Here is a 17,359-nt window from a genome sequence, read left to right as displayed (position 1 = left end):
CCCCCTCTCCCACTCCTTCCTCCCCCCTCCTAGTGGGACTAGGAAAGGGGAGTCCTACTCCCACTAGGAGGAGGACTCCTCCTCTTGGCGCGCCCTGCTAGGGCCGACCGGCCTCCCCCTTGCTCCTTTATATATGGGGGCAAAGGGCACCCGAAGAGACACAAGTTGATCAGTTGATCTTTTAGCCGTGTGCGGTGCCCCCCTCCACCATAATCCACCTCGGTCATATCGTAGCGGTGCTTAGGCAAAGCCCTGCGCCGGTAGCATCATCATCACCATCATCATGCCGTCGTGCTGACGAAACTCTCCCGCGAAGCTCTGCTGGATCGTGAGTTCGTGGGACGTCACCGAGCTGAACGTGTGCTGAACTCGGAGGTGCCGTGCGTTCGGTACTTGGATCGGTCGTATCGTGAAGACATACGACTACATCAACCGCGTTCTCATAACGCTTCCGCTTACGGTCTACGAGGGTACGTGGATGACACTCTCCCCTCTCGTTGCTATGCATCACCATCATCTTGCGTGTGCGTAGGATTTTTTTGAAATTACTATGTTCCCCAACAGTGGCATCCGAGCCAGGTTTATGCGTAGATGTTATATGCACGAGTAGAACACAAGTGAGTTGTGGGCCATACAAGTCATACTGCTTACCAGCATGTCATACTTTGATTCGGCGGTATTTTTGGATGAAGCGGCCCGGACCGACATTACGCTTACGCTTACGCGAGACTGGTTCTACCGACGTGCTTTGCACACAGGTGGCTGGCGGGTGTCAGTTTCTCCAACTTTAGTTGAATCGAGTGTGGCTACGCCCGGTCCTTGTGAAGGTTAAAACAACACATACTTGACGAAATATCGTTGTGGTTTTGATGCATAGGTAAGAACGGTTCTTGCTCAGCCCGCAGCAGCCACGTAAAACTTGCAACAACAAAGTAGAGGACGTCTAACTTGTTTTTGCAGGGCATGTTGTGATGTGATATGGTCAAGACATGATGCTAAATTTTATTGTATGAGATGATCATGTTTTTTAACCGACAACTGGCAGGAGCCATATGGTTGTCGCTTTATTGTATGAAATGCAATCGCCATGTAATTGCTTTACTTTATCACTAAGCGGTAGCGATAGTCGTAGAAGCAATAGTTGGCGAGACGACAACGATGCTACGATGGAGATGAAGGTGTCGCGCCGGTGAAGATGGTGATCATGATGGTGCTTTGGAGATGGAGATCAAAGGCACAAGATGATGATGGCCATATCATATCACTTATATTGATTGCATGTGATGTTTATCTTTTATGCATCTTATTTTGTTTAGATCGATGGTAGCATTATAAGATGATCTCTCACTAAATTTCAAGGTATAAGTGTTCTCCCTGAGTATGCACCGTTGCGAAAGTTCGTCGTGCCGAGACACCACGTGATGATCGGGTGTGATAAGCTCTACGTTCACATACAATGGGTGCAAGCCAGTTTTGCACACGCAGAATACTCGGGTTAAACTTGACGAGCCTAGCATATGCAGATATGGCCTCGGAACACTGAGACCGAAAGGTCGAGCGTGAATCATATAGTAGATATGATCAACATAGTGATGTTCACCATTGAAAACTACTCCATCTCACGTGATGATCGGACATGGTTTAGTTGATATGGATCACGTGATCACTTAGATGATTAGAGGGATGTCTGTACAAGTGGGAGTTCTTAAGTAATATGATTAATTGAACTTTAATTTATCATGAACTTAGTACCTGATAGTATTTTGCATGTCTATGTTGTTGTAGATAGATGGCCCGTGCTGTTGTTCCGTTGAATTTTAATGCGTTCCTTGAGAAAGCAAAGTTGAAAGATGATGGTAGCAATTACACGGACTGGGTCCGTAACTTGAGGATTATCCTCATTGCTGCGTAGAAGAATTACGTCCTAGAAGCACCGCTAGGTGCCAAACCCGCTGCAGGAGCAATGCTAGATGTTATGAACGTCTGGCAGAGCAAAGTTGATGACTACTCGATAGTTTAGTGTGCCATGCTTTACGGCTTAGAACCGGGACTTCAACGACGTTTTGAACGTCATGGAGCATATGAGATGTTCCAGGAGTTGAAGTTAATATTTCAAGCAAATGCCCGGATTGAGAGATATGAAGTCTCCAATAAGTTCTACAGCTGCAAGATGGAGGAGAATAGTTCTGTCAGTGAGCATATACTCAAAATGTCTGGGTATAACAATCACTTGATTCAACTGGGAGTTAATCTTCCGGATGATAGTGTCATTGACAGAATTCTTCAATCACTGCCACCAAGTTACAAGAGCTTCGTGATGAACTATAATATGCAAGGGATGGATAAGACAATTCCCGAGCTCTTCGCGATGCTAAAGGCTGCGGAGGTAGAAATCAAGAAGGAGCATCAAGTGTTGATGGTCAACAAGACCACCAGTTTCAAGAAAAAGGGTAAAGGGAAGAAGGGGAACTTCAAGAAGAACAGCAAGCAAGTTGCTGCTCAAGTGAAGAAGCCCAAGTCTGGACCTAAGCCTGAGACTGAGTGCTTCTACTGCAAAGGGACTGGTCACTGGAAGCGGAACTGCCCCAAGTATTTGGCGGATAAGAAGGATGGCAAGGTGAACAAAGGTATATGTGATATACATGTTATTGATGTGTACCTTACTAATGCTTGCAGTAGCACCTGGGTTTTTTATACTGGTTCTGTTGCTAATATTTGCAACTCGAAACAGGGACTACAGATTAAGCAAAGATTGGCTAAGGACGAGGTGACGATGCGCGTGGGAAATGGTTCCAAAGTCGATGTGATCGCGGTCGGCACGCTACCTCTACATCTACCTTCGTGATTAGTTTTAGACCTGAATAATTGTTATTTGGTGCCAGCGCTGAGCATGAACATTATATCTGGATCTTGTTTGATGCGAGACGGTTATTCATTTAAATCAGAGAATAATGGTTGTTCTATTTATATGAGTAATATCTTTTATGGTCATGCACCCTTGAAGAGTGGTCTATTTTTGATGAATCTCGATAGTAGTGATACACATATTCATAATATTGAAGCTAAAAGATGCAGAGTTGATAATGATAGTGCAAATTATTTGTGGCACTGCCGTTTAGGTCATATCGGTGTAAATCGCATGAAGAAACACCATTCTGATGGACTTTTGGAATCACTTGATTATGAATCACTTGGTACTTGCAAACCATGCCTCATGGGCAAGATGACTAAAACGCCATTCTCCGGAACAATGGAGCGAGCAACAGATTTGTTGGAAATCATACATACTGATGTATGTGGTCCGATGAATGTTGAGGCTCGCGGCGGGTATCGTTATTTTCTCACCTTCACAGATGATTTGAGAAGATATGGGTATATCTACTTAATGAAACATAAGTCTGAAACATTTGGAAAGTTCAAAGAATTTCAGAGTGGAGTGGAAAATCATCGTAACAAGAAAATAAAGTTTCTACGATCTGATCGTGGAGGAGAATATTTGAGTTATGAGTTTGGTCTTCAAATGCGGAATAGTTTCGCAACTCACGCCACCCGGAACACCACAGCGTAATGGTGTGTCCGAACGTCGTAATCGTACTTTACTAGATATGGTGCGATCTATGATGTCTCTTACTGATTTACCGCTATCGTTTTGGGGTTATGCTTTAGAGACGGCTGCATTCACGTTAAATAGGGCACCATCTAAATCCGTTGAAACGACGCCTTATGAACTGTGGTTTGGCAAGAAACCAAAGTTGTGATTTCTTATAGTTTGGGGCTGCGATTCTTATGTGAAAAAGCTTCAACCTGATAAGCTCGAACCCAAATCGGAGAAATGTGTCTTCATAGGATACCCAAAGGAGACTATTGGGTACACCTTCTATCACAGATCTGAAGGCAAGAAATTCATTGCTAAGAATGGATCTTTTTCTAGAGAAGGAGTTTCTCTTGAAAGAAGTGAGTGGGAGGAAAGTAGAACTTGATGAGGTAACTGTACCTGCTCCCTTATTGGAAAGTAGTTCATCACAGAAATATGTTCATGTGACTCCTACACCAATTTGTGAGGAAGCTAATGATGATGATCATGTAACTTCAAATCAAGTTACTACTGAACCTCGTAGGTCAACCAGAGTAAGATCCGCACCAGAGTGGTACGGTAATCCTGTTCTGGAGGTCATGTTACTAGACTATGACGAACCTACGAACTATGAGGAAGCGATGATGAGCCCAGATTCCGCAAAATGGCTTGATGCCATGAAATCTGAGATGGGATCCATGTATGAGAACAAAGTGTGGACTTTTGGTTGACCTGCCCGATGATCGGCGAGCCATCGAGAATAAATGGATCTTCAAGAAGAAGACTGACGCTGAAGGTAATGTTACTGTCTACAAAGCTCGACTTGTTGCAAAAGGTTTTCGACAAGTTCAAGGAGTTGACTACGATGAGACTTTCTCAGCCGCAGCGATGCTTAATTCCATCCGAATCATGTTAGCAATTGCCGCATTTTTATGATTATGAAATTTGGCAAATGGATGTAAAGACTGCGTTCCTGAATGGATTTCTGGAAGAAGAGTTGTATATGATGCAACCTGAAGGTTTTATCGATCCAAAGGATGCTAACAAAGTGTGCAAGCTCAAGCGATCCATCTATGGACTGGTGCAAGCATCTCGAAGTAGGAATAAACATTTTGATAGTGTGATCAAAGCATATGGTTTTATACAGACTTTTGGAGAAGCCTGTATTTACAAGAAAGTGAGTGGGAGCCCTGTAGCATTTCTAATATTATATGTGGATGACATATTGTTGATTGGAAATGATATAGAATTTCTGGATAGCATAAAATTATACTTGAATAAGAGTTTTTCAATGAAAGACCTCGGTGAAGCTGCTTATATATTAGGCATCAAGATCTATAGAGATAGATCAAGACGCCTAATTGGACTTTCACAAAGCACATACCTTGATAAAGTTTTGAAAAAGTTCAAAATGGATCAAGCAAAGAAAGGGTTCTTGCCTGTGTTACAAGGTGTGAAGTTGAGTCAGACTCAATGCCCGACCACTGCAGAAGATAGAGAGATAATGAAAGATGTTCCCTATGCTTCAGCCATAGGCTCTATCATGTATGCAATGCTGTGTACCAGACCTGATGTGTGTCTTGGTATTAGCTTAGCAGGGAGGTACCAAAGTAATCCAGGAGTGGATCACTGGACAGCGGTCAAGAACGTCCTAAAATACCTGAAAAGGACTAAGGATATGTTTCTCGTTTATGGAGGTGACAAAGAGCTCGTCGTAAATGGTTACGTTGATGCAAACTTTGACACTGATCCGGATGACTCTAAGTCACAAACCGGATACATGTTTATATTGAACGGTGGAGCTGTTAGTTGGTGCAGTTCTAAGCAAAGTGTCGTGGCGGGATCTACATGTGAAGCGGAGTACATAGCTGCTTCGGAAGCAGCTAATGAAGGAGTCTGGATGAAGGAGTTCATATCCGATCTAGGTGTCATACCTAGTGCATCTGGTCCAATGAAAATCTTTTGTGACAATACTGGTGCAATTGCCTTGGCAAAGGAATCCAGATTTCACAAGAGAACCAAGCACATCAAGAGCCGCTTCAATTCCATCCACGACCAAGTCAAGGAGGGAGACATAGAGATTTGCAAGATACATACGGATCTGAATGTTGCAGCCCCGTTGACTAAGCCTCTCTCACGAGCAAAACATGATCAACACCAAGACTCCATGGGTGTTAGAATCAATATTGTGTAATCTAGATTATTGACTCCAGTGCAAGTGGGAGACTGAAGGAAATATGCCCTAGAGGCAATAATAAAGTTGTTATTTATATTTCCTTATATCATGATAAATGTTTATTATTCATGCTAGAATTGTATTAACTGGAAACTTAGTACATGTGTGAATATATAGACAAACTAAGTGTCACTAGTATGCCTCTACTTGACTAGCTCATTGAATCAAAGATGGTTAAGTTCCCTAGCCATAGACATGAGTTGTAATTTGATTAACGGGATCACATCATTAGAGAATGATGTGATTGACTTGACCCATTCCGTTAGCTTAGCATTCGATCGTTTAGTATATTGCTATTGCTTTCTTCATGACTTATACATGTTCCTATGACTATGAGATTATGCAACTCCCGAATACCAGAGGAACACTTTGTGTGCTACCAAATGTCACAACGTAACTGGATGATTATAAAGGTGCTCTACAGGTGTCTCCGATGGTACTTGTTGAGTTGGCATAGATCGAGATTAGGATTTGTCACTCCGATTGTCGGAGAGGTATTTCTGGGCCCTCTCGGTAATGCACATCACTATAAGCCTTGCAAGCAATGCAACTAATGAGTTAGTTGCGGGATGATGTATTACGGAACGAGTAAAGAGACTTGCCGGTAACGAGATTGAACTAGGTATTGAGATACCGACGATCGAATCTCGGGCAAGTAACATACCGATGACAAAGGGAACAACGTATGTTGTTATGCGGTTTGACCGATAAAGATCTTCGTAGAATATGTAGGAGCCAATATGAGCATCCAGGTTCCGCTATTGGTTATTGACCGGAGACGTGTCTCGGTCATGTCTACATAGTTCTCGAACCCGTAGGGTCCGCACGCTTAACATTCGGTGACGATCGGTAATACGAGTTTATGTGTTTTGATGAACCGAAGGTAGTTCGGAGTCCCGGATATGATCACGGACATGACAAGGAGTCTCGAAATGGTCGAGACATAAAGATTGATATATTGGAAGCCTATATTTGGACATCGGAATAGTTCCGGGTGAAATCAGGATTTTACCGGAATGCCGGGGGGGGGGGGGGGTTACCGGAACCCCCGGGGGTTAATGGGCCTTGTTGGGCCCTAGTGGAGAGAGAGAGGGGCCGGCCAGGGCAGGCCGCGCCCCCCCTCCCCTTGAGTCCGAATAGGACAATCTCCCACTCCTTCCTTCCCCCTCCTAGTGGGACTAGGAAAGGGGAGTCCTACTCCCACTAGGAGGAGGACTCCTCTTGGCGTGCCCTGCTAGGGCCGGCCGGCCTTCCCCCTTTGCTCCTTTATATACGGGGGCAGGGGGCACCCCAAGAGACACAAGTTGATCAGTTGATCTTTTAGCCGTGTGGGGTGCCCCCCTCCACCATAATCCACCTCGGTCATATCGTAGCGGTGCTTAGGAGAAGCCCTGCGTTGGTAGCATCATCATCACCGTCATCACACCGTCGTGCTGACGGAACTCTCCCGTGAAGCTCTGCTGGATCGTGAGTTCGTGGGACGTCACCGAGCTGAACATGTGCTGAACTCGGAGGTGCGTGCGTTCGGTACTTGGATCGGTCGGATCGTGAAGACGTACGACTACATGAACCGCGTTCTCATAACGCTTCCGCTTACGGTCTATGAGGGTACGTGGACGACACTCTCCCCTCTCATTGCTATGCATCACCATGATCTTGCGTGTGCATAGGATTTTTTTTGAACTTAGTACGTTCCCCAACACGTCAGCCCCTTGTGGGCTGGTGTGCTCCCCTCTTTTGGCCCATGTGGCCCATTAACCTCCCGGGGGGTGCCCGGAACCCCTTCCGATGATCCGATGACTACCCGGTGCACTCTGAAACTTTTCCGGTGTCCGAATATCATCGTCCTATATATCAATCTTTACTGACGGACCATTCCGGAGCTCCTCGTCATGTCCGTGATCTCATCCGAGACTCCGAACAACATTCGTCACCAAATCATATAACTCATATAACACTATATCGTCAACGAACGTTAAGCGTGCGGACCCTACGAGTTCGAGAACTATGTAGACATGACCGAGGCACCTCTCCGGTCAATAACCAAAGCGGAACCTTGATGCCCATATTGGCTCCTACATATTCTACGAAGATCTTTATCGGTCAAAGCTTATGACAACATACGTAATTCCCTTTGTCCATCGGTATGTTACTTGCCCGAGATTCCATCGTCGACATCTTCATACCTAGTTCAATCTCGTTACCGGCAAGTCTCTTTACTCATTCCTTAATACATCATTCTGCAACTAACGCCTTAGTCACTTTGCTTGCAAGGCTTCTTATGATGTGTATTACCGAGAGGGCCCAGAGATACCTCTCCGATACTCGGAGTGACAAATCCTAATCTCGATCTATGCCAACTCAACAAACACCTTTGGAGATACCTGTAGAGCATCTTTATGATCACCCAGTTACGTTGTGACGTTTGATAGCACACAAGGTATTCCTCCGGTATCCGGGAGTTGCATAATCTCATAGTCGAAGGAATATGTATTTGACATTAAGAAAGCAATAGCAATAAACCGAACGATCAATATGCTAAGCTAAAGGATGGGTCTTGTCCATCACATCATTCTTCTAATGATGTGATCCCGTTATCAAATGACAACACATGTCTATGGTTAGGAAACCTTAACCATCTTTGATCAACGAGCTAGTCTAGTAGAGGCTCACTAGGGACACGATATTTGTTTATGTATCCACACATGTATTTAAGTTTCCGGTCAATACAATTTTAGCATGAATAATAAACCTTTATCATGATTTAGGAAATATAATAATAACCATTTTATTATTGCATCTAGGGCATATTTCCATCACTCATTGGTGCTCCTCCGATGATGCGTGAGTAGTTTACCACAGACCTACGGGTCCGTAGGCAGTAGCTAGATGGCTTCTTCTCCCTTTTTAATTCTCAATACAATGTTCTCCTCGATGTTCTTGGAGATCTATTTGATGTAAGGACTTTTTGCGGTGTGTTTGTTGGGATCCGATGATTATTATAGCCTCGCATATAATAGCAAGGAGATCATATTATTTGAGTCTTCTTTGATCTCTTATATGCATGATTATCATAGCCTCGCATTTCTTCTCCGAAAATTTGGTTTGGTTTGGCCAAATAGATTAATTTTTCTTGCAATGGGAGGTGCTTTGTGATGGGTTCGATCTTGCGGTATCCTCACCTAGTGACAGAAGGGGTAGCGAGGCACGCATGTATTGTTGCTATTAAGGATAAAAATATGGGGGTATATTCCTACATGAACGTATCTTGTCTACATCATGTCATCATTCTTATTGCATTACTCCGTTTCTCCATGAACTTAATACACTAGATGCATGCTGGATAGCAGTCGATGTGTAGAGTAATAGTAGTAGATGCAGGCAGGAGTCGGTCTACTAATCTTGAACATGATGCTTATATAGATGATCATTGCCTTGGATATCATCATAATTATTTGCTCTTCTCTCAATTGCCCAACAGTAATTTTTTTACCCACCGTATGCTATTTTCTTGAAAGAAACCACTAGTGAAATCTACGGCCCCCGGATCTATTTTCTATCATATTGTTTTCAGATCTATTATTCCAAAATGCAAAAATACCTTGTTGCACTTTATTTATTTTATTTTGTGTTTTCACTAGATCTATTTCTCCAACCTCATCAAATTTAATCTATCTCAATACCGAGGGATTGACAACCCCTCTTACGCGTTGTGTTGCAAGTATTTGTTCTTTGTGTGCATGTACCGTTTACATAGTGTTGCTTGGTTCTCCTACTGGATTGATAACCTTGGTTTCATAACTGAGGGAAATACATACCGTTGTTGTGCTGCATCATCCTCTCCTCTTCGGGGAAATACCAACGCAGATACAAGCAATCAATATCTCATGTAGAGGCTTCTGTATCAGTCGTGGTAGGAAATCCTGGAACTACTTCTAGTGTTTCTTTACTCTGACCTAATGACAAAGAATCTATAATCTCGTCGAGTTGCACTGTCCTCCCACTCACTCTTTTACGAAAAAAATTTATTCAAAATTTATCGTAGTATGTGGTAGAACACTTTGCCTCAACGTAGTGATAGAGGAATACCCAACTATTTGGGATAAACAACAAAGTAGCACTTATCTGACTTGGAAAATCAACTTGTAAACACTTCTACTTATGTCATTTACTCCCAAATGTTAAGAAAAGACAAAATGGTTTTGGCATATGTTTCCATATCTTGTATGGTGTCATTTCAACAGATTTGATGGCGTACATTTCTGTCTAAAAGCCATACTTCTAAAGCATTACATTAAAACTATATTGACAAATTGATTAATCTCATCTTTGATCTCTCCTTGTCATACATAGTTTTGATTACATCTACTCAAAACATACTACTCTTAGTAACATTGTAGGAAGTCCAAGCTATAAAATTCTTTTCACAACTCATCAGACAATCGCTAAACTTGTAACTCAAATATTCCTTTCTACTTCATTTTCAATTGTAGATACATAATTTTCTTGTTACAATAATTTCTACTTCATTTTGAAACCATTTTGAAACATTTCAAGGATCCATATTTTATGTCTCAATAAGTAAATATAAATACCCATTTGAGTCATGCTTGAAGATAGATAAATCCACTGCTTGCAACAACACTTATTGGACTACACACATCAATATGCATGTTTCCAATTGTTTTGTTGCTCATTCTTTATGGCCCATGAACGGTATTTTAGTTTACTTCATCATTTGGAAAAATGTTGGAAGTGTTAGATGATTCATAATCAGATGACTTCATAATCCATCACTATGGAATTTCTCCATGCAGGTTTCTCCAATGTGACTGAATGTAGTGCCACACATATACGATATTCTTTTAGTCTTGTGACATTTAGTGAAGTGTTATCGATGTTCAAATTGTATTATCAATACTCATAACATACATCCTACACATAATAGGAGTTTGGCCTTTTAGTCATTCATAACAACGAGCAAATAATTATTCTTTTATGAACAACCCTTTTGCAATAAGCATCATGCAATAGGCTAGAGTATACAAAACCCTAAAATGAATTATGAAAGTAAGCATAGAGGTAATACATTGATGGGAAGTACTGTAACTTTTACAAAGTTTCCATCAGATATTTTAACATCAAATTTTTGTTGGTCATTTAGGCCATAGTAGTTCTTGCATCGATTCACAACAACATGCAATTGAGTTGGTATCCTTGTGATACTTTTTAACCACAATCCCGAAGAATTAGTGATCAACAAATTAATCATAATTCCCAAGAATTATACTTACTTGACCAACTTTCTTTACATCTCATAACTTGTATGACATTCATACCTGAGCTGGACATTCTAGACTTCTTTCTTTCTGCATTTTTACTTCTTATATTTTTACTTCCAATATTTCTCCTACTCGCAGAAGAAGCGTCCAACTTTAAGAGTGGCGTGAGCCTCGAACTTCTCTAGGCATGTAAGTCTCATTACATCCTTCAGATCAACTCATGACTGGCATTTTTCTAGATCCTATGCATTTCAGTCTTAAACATAGTTGAACATTTCACTAGAACTTGCAAGCAAACACTTCTTTAGATATCACATATCTTTTAGCCTTTGTTTGTTTCTAAAAAACAATTTTCAGTTCCAAGAACATCACATGACTATCCAAAACATTTTGAAGATCGGGTTTTTTGGAAGCAAGCACAATTCTAGCCTTTTGGACTGAAGGGCGTGAGTCTCATCATCCACAACATCTGCATGAGAGTATTGAAAGCATGCAATAGGACAAAATCCTTCTCGACACTTGATGTTTGCCTGAACTACGTCGCTATTTCCCCAAAGAGAAAGGGATGATGCAGCACAGCAATGGTAGGTATTTCCCTTAGTGATGAGACCAAGGTTATCGAACCAGTAGGAGAACCAAGCAACACAACGTAAACAACACCTACACACAAATAACAAATAGTCGCAACCCGACGTGTAAAAGGGGTTGTCAATCCCTTTCGGGTAACGGCGCCTAGAGATAGGCAAACGGACGTGAGAGAGTTGTAAATATTAATAGATCAAACGCCAAATAAAATAAATTACAGCAAGATATTTTTGTATTTTTAGTTTAATAGATCTGGAAATAAAAGGCAAATAAAATAGATCGCAAAGGCAAATAATATGAGAAAGAGACCCGGGGCCGTAGGTTTCACTAGTGGCTTCTCTCGAGAAAATAGCAAATGGTGTGTGAACAAATTACTGTTGGGCAATTGATAGAACTTCAAATAATCATGACGATATCCAGGCAATGATCATTATATAGGCATCGCGTCCAAGATTAGTAGACCGACTCCTGCCTGCATCTACTACTATTACTCCACACATCGACCGCTATCCAGCATGCATCTAGTGTATTAAGTTCATGGAGAAACGGAGTAATGCAATAAGAACAATGACATGATGTAGACAAGATCTATTTATGTAGAAATAGACCCCATCGTTTTATCCTTAGTAGCAATGATGCATACATGTCTGTTCCCCTTCTGTCACTGGGATCAAGCACCGTAAGATCGAACCCACTACAAAGCACCTCTTCCCATTGCAGGATAAATAGATCAAGTTGGCCAAACAAAGCCCAAATATCAGAGAAGAAATACGAGGCTATAAGCAATCATGCATATAAGAGATCAAAGAAGACTCAAATAACTTTCATGGATAAAAAGATAGATCTGATCATAAACTCAAAAGTTCATCGGATCCCAACAAACACACCGCAAAAAGATTTACATCATATGGATCTCCAAGAGACCATTGTATTGAGAATCAAACGAGAGAGAGGAAGCCATCTAGCTACTAACTACGGACCCGTAGGTCTACAAAGAACTACTCACGCATCATCGGAGAGGCACCAATGGACATGATGCACCCCTCCGTGATGGTGTCTAGATTGGATCTGGTGGTTCTGCACTCTGCAGCAGCTAGAACTGATTTTCGTCGACTCCCCTAGGGTTTCTGGAATATTGGGGTATATATAGAGCAAAGAGTCGGTTCAGGGGGCACCCGAGGTGGGCACAACCCACCAGGGTGCGCCTGGGCCTCTTGGCGCGCCCTGGTGGGTTGTGCTCCCCTTGGAGCACCCCCCAGGCGCTTCTCCGGCCCACCGGATGTCTTCTGGTCCAAAAATATCCATAAAAAGTTTCACTGCGTTTGGACTCCGTTTGCTATTGATTTCCTGCGATGTAAAAAACATGCAGAAAACAGCAACTGGCACTTGGCACTATGTCAATAGTTAGTACCAAAAAATGATATAAAATGACTATAAAATGATTATAAAACATCCAAGAATGATAATATAACAGCATGGAACAATAAAAAATTATAGATACATTGGAGACGTATCAGCATCCCCAAGCTTAATTCCTGCTCGTCCTCAAGTAGGTAAATGATAAAAACAGAATTTTTGATGTGGAATGCTGCCTAACATGTCATATCATATTCTTTTCTTTATAGCATGGACATTTGGACTTTTATATGATTCAAAGCAATAGTCTAGTTTTGACATGATAACTTAAATACTCAAGCATATCAACAAGCAACCATGTCTTTCAAAATATCAACGCTAAGTAAGTTATCCCTAGCCCATCATGCTCAACCATTGATCCGTTCATGAAACACATTCGCATATTAACTACACCCAATGCTCAAGTACGATCATAGTGCCTCATAGTTGGTGCTTTTTAAGAGAAGATGGAGACTCAAATTGAAAATAAAAATTGCATGAAGTAAAAGAAAGGCTCTTCGCAGAGGGAAGTAGGGATTTGTAGAGGTGCCAGAGCTCAAAGCGAAAAAATTAAGAGATAAAAACATTTTGGGAGGTGTGCCTTTCCCACCAACAAAAACGACTTAGAGCTCCCAACACTTTCCATGCTAGGTATATCATAGGCAGTTCCCAAACAGAAAATAAAGTTTATTTCTTTTTCCGCCATACTTTCACTTTCCATGGCTAGCCGAATCCACGGTTGCCCTCCATACCAACACTTTCCAAAGAATTTATTATTTGACAACATAAAGTAAATTCATTTTTCATTTTGGGACTGGGCATCCCTAATACCTTTGCCTTACTCTCGTGCAATGACAAGTGAATAAACACTCATCGTGAGAATAACACATCTAGCATGGAAAATATTGGCCACCCCTCACCGCCTCACGAGCGGTACGAACACACAAAAGAGAAGTTTAATTTGAAAATTAGAGATGGCACATACAAATTTGCTTAGAACGGTAAAAGAATACTGCATATAGGTAGGTATAGTGGACTCATGTGGCAAAACTGGTTTAAAGGTTTTTGGATGCACAAGTAGTGATCATACTTAGTGCAAAATGAAGGCTAACAAAAGATTGAGAAGCGGCCAACCAAGAAACGAATAATCTCATAAGCGAGCATTAAGCATAATTAACAACGAATAATGCACCATAAGTAGGATGTAATTTCATTGCATGACTATTGACTTTCGTTCTTGCATAGGGAATCACAAACCTTAACACCAATATTCTTACTAAAGCACAATTACTCATCAACATGACTCACATACCACATCATCATATCTCAAAACGATTACAAGGAATCAAGTTTATTTTGTCCAATGATCTTCATGAAAGTTTTTATTATATCCTTCTTGGATATCTATCACTTTGGGACTAATTTTCATGTGTTGCTTTTGTTAAGCTCAAACAAATATAAGTGAAGATCATGAACATAATTTTTCTTTCTCTCAAAATAATTTAAGTGAAGCAAAAGAGAATTTCTGGAAAATTTTACTAAATCTCAAATAAATCTAAGGGAAGCAAGAGAGTATTTCTTTAAAAATAACTAAGCACACCGTGCTAAAAAAAGATATAAGTGAAGTACTAGAGCAAATCCATAGCTCATAAAAATTTAAGTGAAGCAAAGAGAGCTATTCTAACAAGTCATGGCATAATTTTGGCTCTCTCAAATAGGTGTGTCCAGCAAGGATTCATGACTCAGAACACAAAGCAAAACAACCAAAGACTCAAATCATACAAGACGCTCCAAGCAAAACTCATAGTATGTGACGAATAAAAATATAGCTTCGAGTAAAATACCGATGGTCGTTAGAAGAAAGAGGGGATGCCACTCGGGGCATCCCCAATCTTAGTTGCTTGCTTCTCTTTGTATAATAACTTGGGGTACCATGGGCATCCCCAAGCTTAGGATCTTCTTACTCCTTATTCCTTCATCCGTCGTAAGATAACCCAAAACTCGAAAACTTCAATCACACAAAGCTCAACAAAACCTTCGTGAGATCTGTTAGTATAAAAAAAACAAATCACTACTATAAGTACTGTATCAAACCACTTCATATTTTATTTTTGCATTATATCTACTGTATTCCAACTTTTCTATGGCAAAAACTCATCAAAGAAAACTATAGAATCATCAAAACAAGCACACAACGCAAAGAAAACAGAATCTGTCAAAAACAGAACAGTCTGTAGTAATCTGGATATTTTGAAAACTTCTGTTACTCCAAAAATTCTAAAAAATTAGGAAAACCTGAGCAATTTGTATATCAATCTACTGTAAAACATTCAGGATTTTATGGCGCTTCTGTGATTTTTAAAAATTGTTTTTCTTGGCGCAAAAGTTTCTATTTTTTCAGCAAGATCAAACAACTATCACCCAAGAAGATCCTAAAGGCTTTGCTTGGCACAAACACTAATTAAAACACAAAAAACACAATCATAACAGTAGCATAATTGTGCAAACACTCAAGAGCAGAAAGCAAGAAGTAAAAAATAAATTTTATTCATTGGGTTGCCTCCCAACAAGCGCTATCATTTTACGCCCTTAGCTAGGCATAAAGCAAGGATCTATGTTTTGTCATCTTTGTTTCGAGATCCATAAGATGCCCTCATGATTGATTCATATGGTGGCCTAATTCTTGTTCTAGGGATATTCCATTCCCTTCCTTAGTGGAAATTGAAATTTAACAGTGCCTTCTTTCATATCAATCACGGCACCTATAGTGCGTAAAAACGTTCTACCAAGAATAATTGGACAAGACGGATTGCAATCAATATCAAGAACAATAAAATCTATGGGCACATAGTTCCTATTTGCAAGAATAATAACATCGTTAATTCTTCCCATAGGCTTTTTAATAGTTGAATCCACCAAGTTTAAATTTAAAGAACATTCTTCAGTATCGGTAAGACCAAGCACATCACATAAAGATTTCAGAATTGTAGAAACACTAGCACCCAAGTCACATAAAGAAAAACACTCATAATTTTCAATCTTGACTTTGATAGTAGGTTCCCATTCATCATGTAATTTTCTAGGAATTGAAACTTCTAATTCCAACTTTTCTTCAAAAGCTTTCATGATAGCATCAACAATATGTTTAGTAAAAGCTTTATTCTGTTCATAAGCATGAGGTGAATTTATCATGGATTGCAGCAAAGAAATAAAATCAAACAAAGAGCAACCTATTTTAATTGAAGTCTTTGTAATCCAAAAGAGTGGGCACATCACTAGTTAAAGTCTTGACCTCTTCAAACCCACTTTTATCAATTTTCTCAACAAGATTTTCACCCTCCGAATTATCAGGACGCCTTCTAACTAAAGTTGACTCTTCTCCAATCCCTTTTTTCATCAATCTTTACTTTACTAAACAAGGAATCAATAGAATAAACACCAATCACTTTAAGATCTTCATCACTTTTATGAAAGCAATCACTAGAAAACGCTTTTTCTAAAAATTCTCTTCTAGCTCTAAGCATAGCGGTTCTTTTCTTACTTTCATCCATAGAAACATAAAGAGCTTTAATTGATTCCTCTGCCTTCGGAAAACAAAAAATCATCTTGAGATTTTCAACATCATGAGAAATTCTATCAACACTTCTAAACAAATCATCAATCTTATTCAACTTTTCTTCTATGGTAGTGTTGAAAACTTTTTGCGTGTTGATAAATTCTTTAATATTATTCTCAAGATCAGAGGTGTTCCTATTATTATTATAAGAAGGATTCTCATAGGAATTACCATAATTATTAGAGGAATTAATAGGAAAAGGCCTAGGATTAAAATTACCTCTATAAGCATTGTTATTGAAATTATTTCGAGAGATAAAAATCACATCTATGGCATCACTATTTTGCTCAATCAAAGTAGACAAAGGCATATCATTGAAATCAATAGGAGCACTTCTACTAGCAACCAATTTCATAAGAGCATCAACTTTTTCACTCAAAGAAGAAATTTCTTCAACTGAATTAACTTTTTTACTAGTAGGAGCCCTTTCGGTATGCCATTGTGAATAATTTGCCATAATATTATCAAGCAATTTGGTGGCTTCACCCAAAGTAATTTCCATAAAAGTACCACCTGCGGCGGAATCTAAAAGATTACGAGAAACAAAATTCAATCCCGCATAATTTTTTTGCATGATCATCCAAAGATTTAACCCATGAGTTGGGCATTTCCTTAGCATCATTTTCATCCTTTCCCAAGATTGTGCAACATGCTCATGTTCAAGTTGCTTG

This window comes from Triticum aestivum, chromosome 1D (genome assembly GCF_018294505.1).
Source record: "Triticum aestivum cultivar Chinese Spring chromosome 1D, IWGSC CS RefSeq v2.1, whole genome shotgun sequence".
NCBI classification, from domain to species: Eukaryota; Viridiplantae; Streptophyta; class Magnoliopsida; order Poales; family Poaceae; genus Triticum; species Triticum aestivum.
Note: the sequence above shows the minus strand (reverse complement) of the source record.